This window comes from Hipposideros armiger, unplaced genomic scaffold (assembly GCF_001890085.2).
Source record: "Hipposideros armiger isolate ML-2016 unplaced genomic scaffold, ASM189008v1 scaffold_122, whole genome shotgun sequence".
Taxonomy (NCBI): Eukaryota; Metazoa; Chordata; class Mammalia; order Chiroptera; family Hipposideridae; genus Hipposideros; species Hipposideros armiger.
Genome location: NW_017731472.1, coordinates 2666517 through 2688965, shown reverse-complemented (window position 1 = coordinate 2688965; position 22449 = coordinate 2666517). Strand labels below are relative to the sequence as shown.

Genomic DNA, 22449 nt, shown 5'->3' with positions numbered 1-22449 from the left:
CTGCCCATTTTTAATCAGGTTATTTGTTATTCTTGCTACTGAGTGTATGAGTTCCTGATATATATTGGGTATCAACACCTTATCTGATATGTGGTTTGCAAATATTTTTTCTCATCCCATAGGTTACCTTTTCATTTTATTGATTATTTCTTTTGCTGCGTAGAAGCTTTTTGATTTGATGTAGTCCTGCTTGTCTATGTTTGCTTTTGTTCCCTGTGCTTTGAATGCCATAATAACAAATCATTGCCAGGACCAATGTCAAGGAGGTTTTTTCCTATCTTCTACTCTTTAAGCTATTTCTGTAACATAAAAAAACAAAACAAAACAAAACAAAAACAAAAACATAAAATACATTCAATGTTCAAAGAACAAGCCCAAGTAATATATTTTTAAAGGACTAGTTTTAGTGATCATAAACATGTAAAGAAAACATAATTTTCAAATTTTCATAAACTTTATGATTATACTGATTCTAAGTCTAAATTCAGATCTCCAATATGCCTTCATGACTCCAAAGCCCCAGAGCTCTGAAGCTACTGAAGCTACAAGCATTCATAATGTGAGGGTTTGTGCCATTATCTTTATGTACCTTTTGATCAAATATTTAAGTGATTGTGAAAGGTCTGAAACCTCTTTACCTTTATTTATTCTCTCATTTATTTTCTCCTCTCTCTCTCTCTCTCTCTCTCTCTCTCTCTCTCTCTCTCTCTCTCTCTCACACACACACACACACACACACACACACTCAAACTTCCTCAAAACTTCCTCCTCTTCCTACTCAGCAGAATGGAGATCAAAATCACACCAAAATGTCTATTTCCCCCTCCCTCCAGCCTCACTGTTTCACAGTGGGCTTTTTACTCCCTAAGGATTTAAGGAGAAAACAAGTCAGAAAGGTCCTTTACTGGTCTCAGACATTTGAAAAAAGAAAAACCTGTCTTGTCATTTCCCCAAGTTAAAATACTTGCTATAAATAATTTGAGATTCAGAACCATTCTGCATTCTGTCAAATCTGGTGTTGATTAATGATCAACCTAATATGATTCTATGGTGACTCCAGGTTTGTTTTTTTGGTTGGTTTGTTTGTTTTTTCTTTTTAACTTAAGGCAGTCAAATCTTGCTCAAAAAGAGATATGGATATACTTGGACATTAACTCTAAATTTAGGATTTATTGTTGATTGATTGACCGTACTTTTAGTGTGTTCATATTAAGGGATCTATGTCAAACATGTACATAGGTGTAGCAGTGTGTGCATGTGTGTGTGTGTTTACGTGTGTGTTTTTGTGTGTGTGTGTTTGCATGTGTGTGTGTGTGTGTGTGTGTGTGTGTGTGTGTGTGTGTTTGCATGTGTTGATTTACATTGTCAGGAAATACACTGATTCAGAGCAATGCTGATTTAGGCCCTGGTAAATAAATTAACATTTCCATTTCTTCTAGAAATAACATATTTGCTTACCAACATATGATCTATCCACATGACCCTTAACACACAATCAAATACAGTATATTTTTCATTCATGTAGTAAACACTGTAAATCTGCAAGCATTTTTTATTTCATGTTTCTCATTGACCTACCCCATGGCATCCAATTTCCTGTGTTGCGTGCACTAGAGATTGAAAAGGCCGAATGACAAAGAGGAGCAGGGATATAGAGAAAGGAGGGACTTGAGAAAACTTGACAATTTATTCATGTAAAATGGTAACATTGTTTCATGTTTGACAAAGAATAAACAAACATAACTTACTTTAACTAGCTTTTATTTATAGTTTCAAAGTCCCAATTAAAAGTCTTCTCTGGTGACATAAAATAGTGGAAGAGGCACATATTGGTCTAGGTTCTCCCAGAGGTAGACCGAGACAAGGAGTACAAGCAGTTTACTCAGAAAGCTCATGAAGAGCGAGTAACGGCATGGGGGAGTGACACAGGGACTGGAAGGGCACAGATCACGCATCTCCAACCCAGTTGCCATAGTGGGAGACTGGAGCTGAAACCCACTCTGCCAGACACTGTGTGTGCAACATTCCTCAGAGTCGTCCCATCCGCGGGACGGGGAAACTGGAATACTTACCCACCAGCTCAACCATCCATCACCTGTTTCTGGGGATTATTAGCCACCCACCACTCCTGGTTTATTTATTTTTGGGCCAAGCATGTAACTATGGCCAGAAATAGCCCTTGGCCAGAGACTCACAAAACAAAAAACAAAACAACATGAAACAAAACAAAACAAACTTCTCTGGCCGGGAGTTGCAGGTTTTTGGAGTAACCAGCTTTTAGAGGTAGTTGTTCAGAGGGCATGGGCACCGGTACCCTCCCCTATGAGGATCAGAGACACTGAGTTAGTTCCCTCCACATGCGTATGAGTATTTTGAATCAAGCCTTCTCTTTGTTCTATGTGTTTGAAAACTTTAAACAACACAATTATTGCTTTTGTATTGGTATTTAAGCATTTGGATATGTAACATCAAAGCTGATCTTAATAAGTATAAAGTACATTCATTTATTACAAAATCAATGTACAGTCATATGTTTACTTAAAGTCCTCTGTAGACTTTACCATTTGAAATAAGTAATTCCATAGGGTGAGATTTAAATATATTTTTTCTACAAGCTGTTTAATTATAATGGGCTTTAAAAATACTTCATCATATTATAAACCTTCAAAACATAATGATGGTCTTCTGAAATCTGTAGAAAATGTTTCTTAAATGTCACTGGCAATGGCCGCTTCTAGAGCTAAGTGATAAAACAATTGTTTCTCGACCAGCTGAAATGGGATTTCACCAAATAAAAGATGAAATAATCCTTGTGGTTAATTGCACTTTCTCTTGCTTTAGGAAATAAAAGGCAAAGTTCTATCTATGACTAACTCAAGGATTTTAAGACGTTCTCCTAAATCATTTGAGCAGCAAGGCAAAAGCGGAGGCCTGGAATCCCAAGGTTAGAGGGAGCTTTAAAAGTTCCACCTACCCCTCAGGACCTGACTGCCCACTATCACGGGTTGGCTGTGTGGTCCTCTACCCAAAGCTTCAATTATCTCTCCTCATGTAAATTCCTCTCCCACCAGCCCCAAGGGAGCCCATCCCATTTTGTTTTTTAAGAAGTTTTCCTTTATATAGTCCCACATCTCTTTATCAAGATTTATTCATGGGATGATACTTCATATGGCTGTGAGCATCTCTGAGGCCTTGCCTGCCCTTTTTGTCCCTGCCGTTCTTCACAAAACCTCTTTTCTACCAGCTTTCAAGCCCCATGTCTCAGATCCTCTCTCCTTGAAATCTTCCCTGACTATCCATACTCCATTTTTCTTCTCCACTTTCCTACCATAATATTTATGATCTGTGTCCATTCATTCATGTATCCCTTTATCTATATTAATTGAGTGCTTCCTATGCGCTGGGCACTGCTCTAGTTACTGGAGATATTGGAGGAGATATAGGGGGACATAATTCCCATGCTCATAGCAGTTTTATTCTAGTAGGTGAGATCTGCACTGAGGAACATAAAACTTTCTATATGATAAGGCCTATGAAGTGAATAATAAAACGCAACGATGTGGTGGTTTTCATGGGCACACATCTCTTACTATCCATCTCCTCTTTTTTTTGTAAGCTCCCCTAAAGCAAGTGCTACCTTTTTATTTATTTGTATTTACCGCAGTGACCCATCAATATTTACTGAATCATCTTCATAAGTATGTGATACTACTCTAAATAGATAGTATTTAATCATTTGGTATTTATGAGACTTTGGATTAAGGTGGTAATATCATAATTACAGCTAAAGGACATATTTTATACTTCTGAGAGCTTGAGCAAATGCCATACTGTCGGTAGGTTCCCTTATAAGTTGTTAAATCTAAAGCTGTCATGGAAATGTAGGAACTAGTTTTATTTTCAGCTCTCTACTTTTAACTTCCTTTGAAATGAAGACAGATTTTTCTGTCCCTTAATCTTCCCCTAATGTGTATTGACCCCGCACACTCTAATACCATGGGGTCCCTATCTGTCCTTTAAAAAATCTGGAAGTTTAAGTCACCTACTTACATTTAATTACATTCCCAACTCTGTGTTGATTTGTGATAGGTATTAGGAAGTATGAGATCCCAGTTACTGTATGCACTATGAACAGTGCCTAACAGTGATGCATGATGACTCAGATTAAGGTGAAAAGGTTCTATTTATCAGCACAAAACTCTTGCCTTTGAATTATCATATGGTGACTGACCCTGTTCAGCCTAGTGAATTTAACCTTGCTTTTCAATGCTGGGGTGGATGTGTGTGTGTGTGTGTGTGTGTGTGTGTGTGTGTGTCTGATTGCTAACTGTTCCAGCTCCTGAATTAATACTTGGCAACATCAACATTTATTGTATAAGAGCATGGGTCAAGAAGTTAGGCATGACCTTTCCAAACATCAACATACAGCTACAGAATAAAGAATAATTACAACTACCTTAAAGGGTTGTTTTGAATATTGGAAGAGAAAATATAGATCAAGATCTAAGTGGATAGTAGATGTTGAATCAATGCTAGTTTCCTTCTGCCTTATTTTGTTTAACTAACGAAATTACTCATTCAGCTAGTCACTGAGACTTTGGCTAACAATGAACTGAAGAGTAGCAATAAAGATTTAAAAAATAAAGTCCACTAGGATTGGTTTTATGCATGGATGGAATAGATACTTGCCATTTCATCATAATTAGTTCTCCAAAAATTTCCTCAGTAAAGGCCTGAAATGTTTACCATTGGAAATTAATCCCACTGGCTTAAATTATTATTTGCTATACTGACTATTAAAATATAAATGCCTGATATTAGCTCACTGTTTCATTAGCTACTCTGCATAAAGGGGTTTCTTTGAGATTAATAAAACAGTAAATCAGTAAGTCCTAAACAGTGGTTGAAAGAAAATCTGATGACACAATCACCTCCCCTACCTCAAACATATTTTGTTTGGTTCATAGTGTTGTCCAGGCTCTCTTTCTCTCTCTCTCTCTCTCTCTCTCTCTCTCTCTCTCTCTCTCTCTCTCTCTCTCTCTCTCTCTCTCCACATATATATATATATATATATATATATATATATATATATATTAAGTTTGAATCTTGAATTAGCACCGACATTTAAAATGGAACAATCTCTCATATAATTTCAAATTTCTTTTTACAAATGAGAAAAGTTGGTCACATTGGGATCATTCCTGGAGGATGAGTCACTCTTCCTTAAAGAATGGCCTTTTATGGACACCTGATTACCCCAATAAAAACTTTCAGAGGGTTCAGTGACCCTCTGCCATGCTTTCATTACCACCTGAAGGAAAAAAAAGGCATGGAGGGGACTATATTATTTTTGTAGTTTTTGCTCACATTTATTTTTTGGAATCCCTATCGTTTCTCATCAACATCTGAAGATTTCTGGGTTTCTATTAGCCTTCAGTGATAACTACATTTGAAAGTATCCAGCAGACATAATTACCACACCACATTTTCTAATATTCTTAGTGACAGTCACTAAATTCTGTTTTTCATTTTCTCCAAAAGTGTCCTATGAAACTGCTTCTAATCCTCAGCCTTAAAGGACACAGCGATTGTTTTTTCCTAGTGCCATAAATACTCTTGAAGCAGAATCATCATAACGCAGCAGCATTGCTTTTTTATTCATTCCAGAATTCTGACAATTGAGCAACAGATAAACAGTCTTTTTAAATAGTAAGAGTTCACATTTATCAAGTCCTTGACTATGTGCTGAGCACTGTTCTAAGTATCATGCCTATGTTGTTTAGTTCTCCCAACCACCCCAATTACACCCACTTTACAATTGAGCAGACTGAGGCATAGAAAGATAAAGCAATGCAACTGGAGTTACATTGTAACCAGCATTAAGTTTCCGCAGTTAGCTACTTTACATAACCTAATGACTGTTAGGCATTTCCTCAGGGTGATTGAAATGCTGTTTAGTCATGTTTTCTGTTTCCAGTCATGTCAAGCAATAGTTGAAGACAGATTCTCTCAAAAGTGATCTCTAAGGAGCTGTAGGCAGGTTGTTTGCTGGTCTATTTCTCTAGGATAGGAGAGTATAATGGTGACTTTTCCATGTTGTTGCAGAGCTCAGGGGGAAACGGTGACTCACTATCCTCTGATAGAACAGGCAGTGACCTTGCAGCCAGGCTGTGCCCAGTGGTGCGTGACACCCATTGAGTCAGGGAAGTCGCTCAAGCCTAGTTACAGAAGGGCAAGAATCTCTCAGCATTCCTGAAGCCATGTAATTTCCATTGTAGGACCTATTAGGTAACAACCACAGGGAAGAAAAAGCATTTGCTTGTTGAGGCCTCTGTTGACTAGCCCATGCTATTTCAAACAATACATTCCATTTATTCTTAGAAAACAAAGTTCATTTCAGAGAAAATAAAAAAAAATATTGACAGTACCCACTGAAGCAATTGAGCAGAATGGGAGTCATAGAGTTAAACAGAGATGTACCCATTTCACTTGGGGCTCAAACCTTCTCTTCATTGTTCCAGTTTCCCTAATTGGAGTGGAAGCAGAACCCCAGTTCAATACTATATCCCTGGGACTGAGTAAAAATAAATTTGGCCCTCACAAAACTCAGATTTCTTCCTCCACTATGGGGAGTACGTTGGGGCCTCGGCGATGATCTTAGTTCATAAGTCACTGCTCAGGTTATTAAAGAACAATTTAACAAATGATTCTGATAAGACTAGACAATAGTATGATTGTTTTAGTTTTATCATTCAAGTACTCAGTCCCTGAATTCATTCTCTCACAATCTCATGTGTTTAATTATTATAGAGAAAAGTTTAAGGAGCGTAGTATTTTTCTTCCCAACTATTAGTTCCTCAAAGATGGCAACCACATCGTGTGCTTTTTTATTTTTTTATTTTTTTTATCATCTGTGATATCTAATATGAGCTGGAGCATGAGTAAGCCCCTGCTATGAATGCTTGATACTTTACTCCAGAATAGTGCAGGAAATAGCATACTATCTGGAAATATTAAATATGTCTCCTTGCGTGAATCACTTCCCGGAATTCCCTGTCTTCCCAGGTTCCATCTCCAGGGCTTTGTTGCCCGTGGCATATACTGTGGTCCTCAGTGTCTAGAGCCTGTGAGCCTTTTAAGAGCCTGTGAAAATATTTGAGAACTGAAAAAGAAAGTAGTTGACTCCAAAATACAAAAAGGAAACTATAAAATCACGGTTAATGTTTAATTAAATGTTCAAAATGTAACATTATGTCAACTTCAATAATTGTCAAGTAAGCATTCATAAACATTGTATTACATTTGAAAAAAAACTTGTGGACTAAATATTTCTTATTTGGCAAGTATTCTCAAGCATGCTAGATGATTGCAGAGAAATCAGGGCCAGTCATTAGATAAATGAGTGTAATAGTAGCCAATTATAAAAGCAAAATTATAAAGATGACTTCTAGATTTTTATAAACATAATGTGGGAAGTGGGTCCATTTGAATATGTTGGATATGATGTGTAGTGAGGCCTACAAAGGTGTTAATTAGCCCTGCCTAAGTTATTACCCATTTATAACTTGCTTTTTACTGCTATTGCTATTTTAAGTCACTACACTTTAAATTAATTATAATTTAGAATTACTGTAAGGTAACTCTTAAGAAAAAGATTAACTATCTGCAGAGAACTCTGCGAGTCAACCAAGGAATAAAGGTGATCCAGGGGGAACCTGACTAAAGGAAGAGCTGTCAGCCAAATGAAGGCTTAAATTTCATGGGCTTTGGGTGGAAGAGCTTTTTCAGTCTCTCCCCATATGGAATAACCATATTCTGTGAGAGTAGAGAAGATTTTGGCATTATCTCTTCTAGATCATTTGCATTCAAATTTCTATAAGGCAACTTCTGCCAGTTATCATCCTCAACACTCAATTTTTTTTTTTTTGCAAAACTATCAGACAAAGCATTCTCTTTAAGAACAGAGGGGACATACTAGAGTAGTTCTGAAAACCACAGTTCTGTGTTGCTTGCAAGTATTTTTTTAGAGTTCACTGCACGCCTGGAATGAATAGGTTCTCTTTCTCCTCAGAAGATTGCAAATTGATATGCAAGGTCAGGTTAAATAGTATCTAAATCTGCTTTCCTGTCCCTTATACAGGAGCTATTTCTTCTAAAAACAAAATTTAACTGTAAATATAATATAGCTATATAAATTGTTCTTCAATAAGGAAGAAAAGGAAATGTCTTCATTTTGAGAAAAGAGTAAACATAGTAAAATTAAAATGCGTATATTTTTTCAAAAGTTACTGTCGAATACCACATTTATATATACACATTTAGACACCTAAGTCTGGTGTCTAAATATTTGAAAGACTTATATGTTTTAATTTCTAGAATAAAAACAATGATTAATTTCTAATAATCTCAATGTCATGCCCACCAAAAAATTTGTGACTAGTAGTGATAAATGTATTCATCCTATCACCTTTGTCTAAGAATTGCTTAAACAAGCTTAAAAAAATGAAAAAGCATGCATTTTAAGTTTACTATTATATATATATATATATATATTACATATACATGTTATATGTAATATCTACAATATTTATTCCTTTTGAGATACTATTTGTGATGCTATTTATTTAGTACTTGAGGTACTAGTTTTCCCCAGAAGACATTTGACTCTCAGAAAAATTTAAGTCCCAGTTTAAGGCTTCGAGCTACTTATCCTCTCTAGACCTCAGTTTCCTCAGCTGTTTGATGGAGGAAATTATGGCACCTGGGTCATGATCGTTTTTAAGCATTAAATGAGATGACGTGCACAGCATCTTACCCAGTGCCGGCACATGGGACACGCGGTGAATGGAAGCTCTGCCTGTCATTTGCAGATTCCTTCCGATGGAGCCAGAAGGCCTAAGTTCTTGTCTGATTCGTCCAGTCAACTAAGTGGGGAAGCACTCTCTGTACATCGGTTTCCTCTTCTGATAAATGGGTATATGAAGTCTTCATGTAGTTGATGTAAAAATAAATATGCTAATTACACTACGTAAAACACTTCTGAGTGGCTCCAAACAGCTTCATAGAGAATTGTCTAGAATGGAGCCTTCCCATCCAGAGATACAGCCATCTCATTCATAGGCAGATGGGTGTCCAACTTCGGCAAATTTTATAGGATGCCACAAGCATCCTCCGTTGTCCTGCCAAGATGTGGGGAATCTCTTCCTGGAAAAGCCATTCCTTTGAATTGAGCTTCAAAAAGTCCCTATTAGAATTCAAATACTCTCTCTGGGTTGAATAGCACATTACATAATAACTTCTCCAGATTAAGGCTGTTGATCCTAAATACTTAGGAAAGAATCTTTCCCTCCTTAATAGTGATACTGGGATCAGCTCAATGCCTGCCTAAGACTTCACCCATTTTACTTCTTGCTCAGTTTCTTTTTCTTTGGAAGAAAACTTTTTATTGTAAGGATATAGGAACTCTGTTTTGGTAAAGGAGGTGCCAAAAGTAGCTTTCAGGGATAGAGGCTTAGAGGGGGAGGTAAAAAAAAAAAGAGGTAAGACTCAATTTTTGAACTCTAATTCCAGCCATGAGGTAAATGCCACAAAAGGGCACAGGAAGAAAATTTGTAAAAGGCTTACCTGCCACTGTTTACCCAAGATTTATTCTGTTGCTTGCAAACAACCTGTGAGCCGTGTATTGTGCTGGGAACTGTGAATACAAAGATGAGTAAAGTCCACCCCCTGTTTTCAAGGAACTCACAATATTATGGAAGCCCCAGTGTCCAGTCAGGGCCAGACGCTAGGAATGCAGGATGGGAAGCCAAGATCCCTTGTCCCGGCCAGATGAGGACAGCATCACACTGTGGTATTCAGAAGCACTCTGGGAGGAATTAGCACCAGAATCTATAATAGACGCTGGCTTGGACAGGGCACCTAATTCAGGCTGAAAAGCAGCAGGGCCAGAAGAGTTGACCCCTGAGTTTAATGCCTGACCAAAAAAAAAAGAGAGGTGAAGGGAAGAAGGATGATGCTTCTGGAGAAGCAGGTGCAAAGATCTAGAAGTGATACAGAGCTTGGGGTTACAGATGAGGCAACATCCTTTCTCCTTTAATCCCAGAAAATCCCTGGAAGTTAAGATGGACGTGTATATTGTCATATATTGTCCCGTTTTATAGAAGAAGCTGTTGAACCTGGGATGAAGTTGTTTTTAAAGGTCAACACAGTCAAAATCAGTGGCTGAACAGTGGCTGTGGAACTCTGATGTCCCTGTCATTTCCACTGTGTGCTGCCATACATTGTAAATCATTACACACAAGTAAAACGGAGTAATTATAGTAATAATCACAAGTAACCCAAGATGTTCACAGATTGAATGAAGCCAAAGACATTGAACTTCTGAGTTTGTCTTGGAGTTAGTTGGCCTTTAGTGCTGCTTGTGTTAGATATTGACAGGTAAGTAGGACGTTTGCTCTTAGCAAAGCGGGAAGAAGGTGAAAGACTCACCCAGCCAGGGAAATAGCATGGGAGATTTGAGGCAAGGCATGGACAATTGTGTGGCTGCCATTATAGGGTATGAAGAATTAGTTTATGAAGAATTAGTTATCAAGGGCAAGGCTGAACGATAAACTGCATCCAAATGGTACAGGTTTGGGGCCGGCCGAGTGGCGCATTGGTTAAGAGCTGGCTTGGGACCCCAGAGGGCCCCGGTCTGGATCCCACATATGAGGGCCAGTGACACTGCCCTCTACAGCTAAGATGCTGAACAACAGCTCAACTTGGAGCTGGGCTGCCTGTGAGTCGCTGGCGTGGGCATAGGCTGCAGCCCCTGCTGCAGTGGGTTGCCATGGGCTACCATGTGTAGCCAACAGCCAGTGTGAGAGGCCCTCAAGCCACCCATGAGCAGCCATTGCTGGGGAAAAGCACAATGATGGTGCCAACTTGGGCCAGTGAAGAACGTCCTCCACAACTAGACTGAAGAACAAAAGGACAGCAACTTGTCTGTTCCCCTTCCCCCAGTTCCTCAGAGCTGTTCCCATCCCCCCATTCCCCAATAAAAATCTTGAATAAAAAAAAAAAAAAACCTAAAAAAAACCAAATGGTACAAGTTTGCGTGTAACACACAAAGAAGGCTATATTTGATCCTGTACAGAATAGGAAGCTATAAAAGGATTTTAAGCAGGGAATTTAACACTTAAGGTTTGTGTCTTTGAAAGGTAACCCCAAGACAAAAAAATAACTTTAGATGTATGTGTAAAACAGGAGGCAGGAACACTGTTTACAATCTATTATGTAAAGGGAGTTGGGGTCAGGGTTTAAACTAAGATTAAACACAAAACAATTATTTTTAATCAAAGCATTATAGTAATGTATCCTTTTAAGTTTTAAAATCGCTTTCCTCCATATTCATTAACTTCTCCTTTAATAGTAGGTATTATTTATTGAGCCCTTATTATAATGTCAAACACTTTGCCGAAGTTTTACATGTCTCATTTAATCCTTACAGAACTCTACTGTATCTTCATTTTATAGCTGAAGAAACTGAGGCTTAGAGAAGTTTAAGTAACTTGATCAAACAGCTAGTCATTTGTGGAGTTTGGATTTTCACCCGGACAGTCTCACTCCAAAGGCTACTTTTTAACTCGATCCTATATACTCTTCCTAATTAACAGGCCTTGTGTCAAAGAGCCAACCTTTTACATTAAATAAACTTATTTGTAGTGTGTGGTCAAAGGGCAATTGCTTGAGTTGCCTGGATTGTTTTACCATTACTTTTAACATAGGCAGGGAAAAATGTTATCAAACAAAGGTGAATTAAATAGGCCCAGTGAAAATTTTCTTTCTAATAAATCAATTTTGTTCATTGTCTATTGCATCATATTAAATTATCATCAAAACACATTCTGTGTGCATTTATTTCTGATAGATTATTTTCCAGATCCTATTTTAATGAAAACCTCAATTCATCTCACAATATTAGAAACAGGGTTTCATTTGGCAATGCAATTTTTCTAGTTGTTTTATCTCTTTCAAAAAAATTTTTTTATTATGTCAATGTATTACATAGTTATGTATATTTTCATTACATAAATATTATAGGGAAGAAAGGAAATACAAGGGCACTGATGAAATTTTAAATTAGATACTTTATTTGATCCCTACAATGTTTCCTTGAAATCCAATATTTTGAATTAATGCAAATTTCTGAACGTCAATCACAAAATGCATTTTCTGTCATCATTACTAATTCCATGCAGAAATCTTCATCCTAGTTTTAAAAGTTAGCTTTCTGCACCTTTCAATAGACAATGTAGTTTGCTGACAAATGTTGAAATCTATACATTATCAGAGACACCACATACGTGTATTGTCACCTTTTAAAATGACCATTTGTTAGTCAGCATTACCTAAGGAGACAATCAAAATGCCATCTGTTGTGTAGTTAACAGCCAACCACCATTGCCCATGTTATGAGTACTGCTGAAGACCTTATCAAACTATGGCTAACAGACTTGCAGTATTACCAGATATACCCTCATCATGGTGTTTATGAGCCTAAAAATTAGAAATGAGGACAGTGAACTCAAATTGTTTAATCCTGAATACTTTGAAAATCTAAAATTTGCTGGTTGTTAAATATGTCCATATTTAACACCTGTAACACACACACACACACACACACACACACACACACACTTTAGTGGATGTTCATTCATTGCCGCTGTCCAACTAAAGAGATGGATGGCTTAAAAATGATTCCCAAGAATATAATAGCAACCTTTAATCTCTCTTCCCTCTCTTCTGCTCCCTTCCCTTTTTCTCTCTCTCACACATACATCACACACACGTCACATATATCTGGATCTAAATGTATTTTCTGTCACCAGTGATGTGACTTCTAATAAGTCACTAGCTTTCTTCATTCATAAAATTAATATCATCATGCCTAACTTGCTGGGTTGTTATAAGTAAGAAGGTGTATGCAATGTACTTAGCAGGTGATTATTAAATAATCACATTACTGTTATTTGTATTTCAGAAAGCTTTATTGTTTTTAATTAATTTTAACACAGATTCAATCATTAATCAGTGTAGAATGATTCAATTTTGCGATTTCTTTTGTCAATTTTGTTAGTTGTATTTTTCAAAAAGTTTTCCCAATGCCAAATGAAGCCCTGTTGCTTAAATTTTTAAATTTATTGGGATAATGTTCATAATATATTTTCATTTTTTTATGTCTATAGGAACTGATATTGGCAATTTGTGTTTTCTCAGATTAGTTCTTTATTAGCATTGCTTGGTGTTTGTTGATATATTATTCTTTACAAAGAACTAGCTTTTAACTTTGATGATTTTCTTTTTTACGTTTGCTTTTATGCCATTATTTTATACTCTTATCTTTAATTTTATTCTGCTGTTAAAGTATAACCAGCTGTTTTCTTTCTAGGCTTTTGATATAATATCATATATTGTCTTTCTCCTTTTGTGTTTTTCCCAGCTTCATTGACATATAATTGGAAAATAAAATGTATGTATTTAAGTGTACGATGTGATAATTTTATATACGAGCAAAGTGATTACCAAAATCAGGATGATTAACACATCTGTCACCTCACAGTTGCCATTTGTGTGTGTGTGTGTGTGTGTGTGTGTGTGTGTGTGTGTGCGTGTGTGTGGTGAGAATGCTTAAGATCTACTCTCTTAGCAAATTGTAAGTACTGTATACAATGCAGTATTAACGATGGTCACGATGCTGTACATTTGATCTGTAGAATTTATTCTTCTTATAACTGACGGCTTATGCACTTTAACCAGAGTGTCCCCATTTTCCATACCCTCCAGTCCCTGGTACCGCCATTCTATGCTCTCTTTCTATGACTTTGACAATTTTTTCTTTCTTTTTTTCTTTTTCTTTTCTTTTTTTTTTTAGATCATACATATAAATAAGATCATACACTATATGCCTTTCCCTGTCTGGCTTACTTTACTTAGCATAATGTCTTCTGGGTTCATCTGTGTACTCACGAATAGCAGGATTCCCTTCTTTCTCATCATGGCTGAAGAACGCTCCACTGTATTTTTATAACACATCTTCTTTATCTACTCATCTATGGAGGGACATTTAGTTCATTTCCATATCTTGGCTATTGTGAGTAATGCTGCAATGAACATGGGAGTGCAGATATCTTTTTGAGATACTGATTTTGTTTCCTTTGGATATGTACCTAAAAGTGGAATTGCTGGATCATATGGCAATTTTTTTTAAATTTTTTAGCACACACTTCATAATATTTCCATAGAGGCTGCACCAGTTTACCTTCTAACCAACAGTCTTCCAGGGTTCCCTTTTCCCCACATCTTCATCAGCATTTGTTATCTCTTGTCTTTTTGATGAAAGCCATCAGTAAGTGTGAGGCTATAGCTCCCTGTAGTTTTGATTTGCATTTCCTGATGATTAGTAATGTTAAGCACCCTTGTATATACCTGTTGGTCATGTGTATGTGTTCTTTGGAAAAATGTCTACTCAGGTTCTTTGCCCATTTTTTAATTGTATATAATTTGTTTTATTTTTTTTAGTTCCTTACATATTTTGGATATTAATGCCTTATCAAATATATGGTTTAGAACTATCTTCTTCCAATTATAGGTTGTCTTTTCATTTTTTTCAATATTGTGATTTATAAGAAATATATGTAGCCATGCACCACTTAATAACAAGAATATATTAGGTGATTTCGTCACTGTGTGAGCATCACAGGGTGCACTTACACACACCTAGATGGTACAGCCTACTCCACACCTAGGCTATATGGTACAGCCTACTGCTCCTAGGCTATAAGCTTGTACAGCATGTCACTGCACAAAACAACACAAGATTACATCAAGCACGAGAGAAAATGATGCAATCAAGAGACACGATAATCACAAGAATGGTGAGGCTGCTACAGGCCTATCACAGCATGCTGTTTTGCAGTGACTTTTTCTGTATAAGTAGAAAGAGCACACTCTAAAATAACTTTAAAAATATAGTATAGTAAATACATAAACCAGTAACATAGTCATTTATTATCATTATCAAGTAGGTACTGTACATAATTGTACATACTATACTTTTATACAACTGGCAGGGCAGTGGGTTTGTTACACCAGCATCAGCACAAACATGAGTGACTCATCACCCCATGACCTCACTAGGCAGCAGACATTTTTCAATTGTAATAAGATTTTTTTCTATTATAATCTTATGGGACCAGGGTCACATATGTGCTCTCTTATTGACCTAAATGCCATTATGTGGCCGATGGCCAAAATATATTTCTCATACGTATTTGGTCTTTGTCTACTGGTTCCTGGCTCACAGCTCCTAGGGCCTCTGGAATTTCCTGTGATAAGAGCCATGAAGGTGTCTTTTATGTTAATGTGATGACTTTCAGAAAGCCCTTCGGTAACCTAAAGATAGGGGGAACAAACCCTGTGATTAGGGGGTTGGAACTTTCAGCCCCAAACGCCACAGGGCCTCTGGTGAGGGAAAAGGGACCTGTGGTTGAATCAATCCTCAGTGACCAGTGATTTAATTGATAATGCCTTTCATGATGCATCCATAAAAACCCAAAAGGATGAGGTTCAGAGAGCATCACGGTTGGTGAACATGTGGAAATGGGGGTCGAGAGTCATGCTGGGCAACAGCTAGCAACTCAATGCCCTTTCCTCATACCTCGCCCAATGCCTCTTTTCCATATGGCTGTTCCTGAACTATATATCCTTTTGTTATAACCTGGTAATCTAGTGAGTAGATGGGTTTCTTAAATTCTGTGAGCTAGTCTAGTAAGTTAATTAAATCCCAGGAGGGGGGGCATGGGAACCTCTGATTCATAGCCGATCTGTCAGATGCACAGGTAACAAACAACCTGTACTTGCAACTAGCACCTGAAGGGTAGTGGAAGGGCAACCTTTTGGGATTGATTGTTTAACCTGTGGAATCTAACACTGTCTCTAGGTAAATAGTGTCAGAATTGTATTGAATTCTCAGACATCCTGCTGGTGTCCAAGAATTGCTTATTGGAGCGGGGAAGTGCCCCTCACCCCTCACATAGCAAACGGGTGCAAAACCCACAAGAATTTTGCTGCTGGTTTCCTTTTGCTGTGCAGAAGCTTTTGAGTTTGATGTAAATATTCAATATAATACCTATAAAAATTATATTGGCATTTTTCCACAGACATATAAAAGACAATCCTAAAATTCCTGTGGAACCACGAGAGAGAGAAGGACGAAGCTGGAGGCATCACATTTCCTGATTTCAAACTGTATCACACACTGTAGGAATCAAAACAGTATGATACTGACATGAAAACAGATCCATAGATCAATGGAACAGAATAGAGCTCCCAGAAATAAACTCATTCATATATGGTCAACTGATCTTCTGCAAGGGCACCAAGAACATACAATCCATTGGAAAAAGGATAGCCTGTTTAGTAAATAGTGTTGGGAAAGTTGGATAGCCCCATGCAGAAGAATAAAACTGGACCCGTATTTTATACCACTCACAAAAATTAACTTGAAATGGATTAAAGACTTACATACAAGCCCCAAAATCTCCTTGACATTGTTCTTTGCAGTGTTTTTTATTTGTTTGTTTGGTTTTTTGATGTTTGGGTTTTTTGTTGTTGTTTTATTTTTTAGCTATGACACCAAAAGGCAGGCAACAAAAGCAAAATTAAACAAGAGAGACTACATAAAAATTGAGATGGTTATTATTCTAATCTGACATTTTACAAAAGAGACAGGAAACCTAAAGGTCAGAAGCCCACAAAATATTACTCTGGGCTTTTCCTGGGAATTTAGGAATTTAGTTCCAAGGAGGGTCATGCCTATAGGAAGGTCCTTGAATCCAACTGTATACCTAGCAAGTGTAATAAGATAAGAGAAACTGATAAGAAAGATACCACATTATTTTTCAATAACAAGAAAATACTACAAGAGTGCAAAGTGACCTGTTCTTATTAATGTTAAGAGTACAATGCAGAATACCAGGAAACTCCAAAAACAAAACAAAACAAACAAAAACCTACAGCTCCATGGTCATTTTCCCTAAAAAGTTATCTGACATATCTGCAGTACTGAATTTAAGCACATTTGACAGGCCTGAATATTTTTTCAGTTTATGACATAATTCTCAGAAATCTGCCCATGACAGATTGGAAAGTATAGAGTATCTTTGTAATCTGAAAATAAGTGTTTACTCAGAGGACAAAAGATTTGAAAGTGGGAAGAGTATTTCAAAATAATACAGTTATCTTTTAAATATGTTATTTATGTTTGAGTCGGTGAAGAAAAATATCAAGTAAGTAATGGTATAGATGGTATGCCAATATGACCAAACTCGTTGAGGTTATGACCAAACGATGGACATTTAGAAAACATCATGCTACATAGTGATTTGATTCCACAAAATATATACAGATGGATGGCCTCAATGAGCTTATATATCTGTAGTACAGTTCATTGAAATGCTGCGATGTCAGTAGTCAAGTAGAAGCCTACACAACATTATGTAATTCACTACATCAGGAGAATGATTCTGAAAGTCCAGTCTCCCTACGTTCAGGCTTCTTAGTCAGCCTGTACACCATCCTATCCTTGTATACTAACAGGATTGTGGAGCATAGTACCATCTCTGCTCTATTCTGAGAAGCTTTTCAAAGGAAAAACATTCTTGACACAGATCTCAAAACATTATTTAAGAAATGTTCACGTGAAAAATCACCTTGGAATGGAGAAAACCCTGGAATAGTGAATAAGTACTATTCATTTTTTATTCTGTCACTACTTTATATATAAGCACAATTAAAAAAATTAAATTTCAATGGCCCAATAATACTGTGCATCTTTCTCTGTAATGTCAACCTTGTTGTACCCATCCAAGAAGCTTTGAGTGTTTTGGTTAGTTGCCTATATTGTCAGATTCCCCACTTAAACTTTTCTTTGGGGGCAGAAATTATATATTACTCCTTATGGGGCTGTTATATAGTGTTTAGGAGATAACTCAAAAAATGTGGTAGGATTTTCAGAGGTAGATTCTTGGAACACATGAACACTGAGCAAGTAAGGAATGGCAGTTGGGGCAACACTAACCTCTTCTGTGTATGTGACAGTGAAGGGAGTGGCGTGAGCTAACTAATCTCACTGGGACAGAGAACGTTCTGGGGGATGGTAGAACACAGGGCTGATTATTTCAGGAGAGTTGAATGCATAATATTCAGACATTACATTCTGTGACCATTATTTTTTTCTTCCTGAAATGGCAACCAGAAGGTATTTGATGTAAGGTGCTTCCAATAAAAGCAGTGCTTGCTTTTACTCAGTTTGTTCTTTTTTCTTCCTTTTCCCACATTAAAAATCCAAGAAGACAAAAGATAAGCCTCCTTCCAGAAGCCCCCTTCTTCTCAAAATATGAGTAGTCTCACAAACCTTTTACATTCCTAAAAATATGTGATTGGTTACCCTGCCTTAAAGTGCCATCAATACACTAAATATGGGACAGAGCTAAGAATCTGTGAATGTCTCTGAGCAGTCATAGGGAAACTGAAAAGCTTAAAGAGATACCTATATGGAAACTAGTTTATTGGCATTTACCTTAAGAGGCCCCAGGGTCACTGAAAGGAGACTAAATCACAAACACACTTTGAAGCATGACCAGGGGAGGAGTTGAAGGGTTTGTTGTAATAAGCAGCCAGAGGCTCTGGCGGGGTGCCCTACTATGTTAATTTTCCAAGTCTTTGGGTGGGTCACAATTACACTCCAACATCCTGCCTGCAAATGCTAAAAAAATACGAAGCTCACGTCAGACTAGAGAATCAATGTACTAACCTAATGTCATTGAAGGAATCAGAATGCTTAAATTATTTTCACTTGATAATTCATATCCAAAATAATTGAAGTTGGCACACCCAGACCCATATACTGGGGGTGCCAAAAAAATGTATACACATGACTTGTATTTATCTTTTGTTATTGGTATATATTATTACAATTTTAATAGTTGTTGTTTTTTTCCTTTCTTAAAATGTGCACACATTTTTTCGGCACCCTCTCTATATCCTCCGTGTGGATGCCCATAGGGGCAGCCAAGGTGGTCAAACGTTCTTTCTCTTAGGAGCGATTCCAATCAGCTTAACCTGTGTCTACTTTAATAGCCTGTGTCTATTTCAGATGTTAGGAGGTGGAGCAAGGATTGGTCTTCATGATAAGAGATGTTAAGATATGATATGAGCTTCATTCCTCACTGAAAATCTGTTAAGAGTTAGCAAACCCAGTGTTCATGTGTCAAAATCAATGATATTTGCATATGCTTTTCAAACAGAAATAAGAGTTAAACAGCATTGTGCAAGGGAACAGCCTCTACATGTAGCCACTTGTTCAGCAATAATACATTAGGTTTTTTCAGTTTAAACATTCCGGCACGACCTGATGCAATGATGCCTGCTACATTCACTGTGTTGAGCTTTTCAGAGCCAGTTTGCATCTGTACAACCAGCCCCAAAGAGTAACATTTTATTAACTATGCTTCACAGAAACAGCTGCTAAATCTTCAAGTTCTCCCAACTTTGCTTATGATAAGAAATTTTAGTTTCAGTGCAGGACTTTGAGAAAACGACTCCCCCCAAGCCCCGCCTTGGAAAAGGGTGGTAAACAAACAATTCAGTGGCAAAGGGGTGTGTTCTTTACAAAGGTGCTTAGGGAATCTTACACTGAATAACACAGACGTCTGATTTCCCACAGGAGGAAATGGTTTTATAATGTTCCAGAGGTCTCCAGTCTGTGCTGGGTTGTTGTACAGTCCTGTCTTTGGACTGGATTGTCCCTTAGCTTTGTACATTTCAGCAATCAAAGAGGCAGGGCTGGGCGCGCTGGTGGTTTTTTTTTTTTTTTTTCCCTCTCTCACTTCCCTGCGGTGTTTTGAACTGCCTTCCTGCAGACGTCATACAGCCCTTGAGGAATAGTTTCTGCCTGGCGAGATTGAATGATAGTTCTCATTCACAAAGGCTTGGAGTCAGATTCTGAGCAGGGGGACGCAACGGAAATTACATTCACAGGTAAAGCAGTGAGCCCAGCGAAGTGTGGAGAGCTTTTTTTTTTTCCCCTCGCTGACTTCTTGGCTCCCAGAGCAGTGTTTTCCTGTGGTCTCCCTGAAATGGAACTTCCCTGACAGCTCTCCGGTGTAACACTACTCCGCGGGCATTTTCTTTTCCTTTCATTCTACCTGAGTACTTTTAGAATGTTGGAAACCTTCAAACCCTGTGATTATGGATTTGCAAAAAAGGCAAGATCAAGTGGTTCTTTCACTGTGTTGGTTTCCCTTGTGACCAGATGAAGAATAGATTCAAAATTCAGTTCCTCCCTTGGCAATGCAAACAGAAAAAAAACTGTCACTTCCGAACAGCACAGAGCTGGAGTAAATTCAGCATGAAAGAGGAAAGAACTGTGTCTTAGAAGCTCCCCTATGTTTTGGACTAGGGGTCGGAGTTGGACTCCAGGAACTTTGGATTTCTTCAAGCAGCGTCCCTTGGAAATGGAATATATTTAAAACCATTTTTGTGGAGAGACAGCTGGAAATATATTAATCAGAAGACTTTTCTCTTTTTATGTGTCTTTTACTTTTTTTTTTTTCCCTTTTCAAAATGAGTATTATTATGAAGCCAAGATCCCGGTCTACAAGTTCCCTGAGGACGACAGAAGCAGTTTGGTAATGTGCTTTTCTCTCATGCTTCTCCCAGCCTTGCCTTTTAAGATTGACGTAACGCTTGAGTATTTAGTAATTGCTGAGGAGGTTCGAGAGTTAGGTGTGATGTGAAGGCTTTGGAAAGAACACTGTGTTGGTGACACTTCTCTCCCTGTTTTGGGTCCCATTTACTCTAACAGCGTGCTCACATGTTTTAACTCCATGTGGACGGTAGCGATTCATCTGGTGATAATTTTTAGAGGAGGAAAGAAACTTGCAAATATGTTGGGAGTTCAGAAAATGAAGACTTGTCATTTTTCACTGTCTGATTCGGTGGCTTATGTTCTCATCTTTCTTGAAAGCAGGCTGGTCGTTGACAGTCTTTGCCACTGTCTTTGGAAGTAATACCTTGGCTTTCAGTACAGTTGTGTTAAAAAAATTAATGTTAAATATTTGAATCACATGACTAACTTGAATTTAACTATGTGGCTAAATATATATTGCGTTGCTTATCATTCAGTCATCTCCTGTGTTTCATTTTGTTCATATCGTTCCCTGGTAACTATGTGCTTTGGTAATTTTAGTATTTTCACCTTATTGAAAACTATGCTAATTTCAATATATTTCTAATATTTTATTGTACTGTTTCCCTTATATAGATTTGATATGCTTATAAACATATGGCCCTTAAATAATATTTTTCCAATAAAGTGACTTTTATGTTTAAAGTAGCTATTTACAGAATACTTTTATGGTTATTTCAGAAGTTAATCTTATTTTATCTTAGTGATTGTAAATAAATAACTAAGATTACCTCTTTGAAATGGAATAATCCTGCTTCAGATGGGGGAAATAAAAGCAATGATTGAGGACAGGTAGTTGAGGATGAGATGGAAGCAGACAGACAAAATTTATTATGTATTGTCATATAAGCAGGTAAACACACGTATAAATACTCAAATTATTTGCATAGAGAATTTAGCACACACTTATATGGTTGGGTTATCATTTGCTGTTATCATACTAGTGTTTTATTATGAACTAGAATCAAGAATTGTCCCTTCAGTAATATTTCTGTGAGTTTTAATTAACTATACATGTAGGTTTTGTCTCTTATGTCTCTTGGGATTCCTTCTATAAGAATACATGCAATAACTTCCTCGTTGAGTTTATTTTTTTTTTAAGTTTGCATCTGCAAATAAATTTGCATGGTTCTTTTATGCTAAACAATAAATACTGGGAAATACTTAGGATCTTTTTATTAATCACCATATAATATAAATTTGACTAACATAAACGGATAACCCACATTTATAAAATAAATGAACTTTATTCATTTGTCATTTCTATCCTGCCTATGTGGAACAGGATCTGATCTTGAATAAACAGTATTTAACCAAACTATTTTCCTTTTTGCCTAAACTGCCAGGAGACTTATTTCCAAATTCAGGGTCCGACCAGCAATGATTAGTTCATTTCAGGAAACTAGTAACATTGATACCCTTTACTCCTCTGAGATTCTCATAGTCTATTTTTATTCACAGCTATTCTATTTTTCTAAATTAGGTAAGCTATTTATAAATAAATAGGACCACATTTCAAAAAATATATATTTTTTTAAATATTGATTTATGAATGTGTATATTGTTACATTTAATTTTAAATATTTTGCCTAGTGTTGGGGTCACTATGTAAGAAATAAATGCTAATAATTTCTAGATTTAACTGTACACTGTGGAAACCT

General features: G+C 37.0%; 1 protein-coding gene across 1 annotated transcript in view; it reads left to right on the top strand.

Annotated features, from left to right (window-relative positions):
• Nucleotides 1–22449, top strand: part of LOC109385697 (cAMP-specific 3',5'-cyclic phosphodiesterase 4D-like) — a 652078-nt gene that overhangs the window by 553935 nt on the left and 75694 nt on the right. The window lies entirely within an intron of this gene.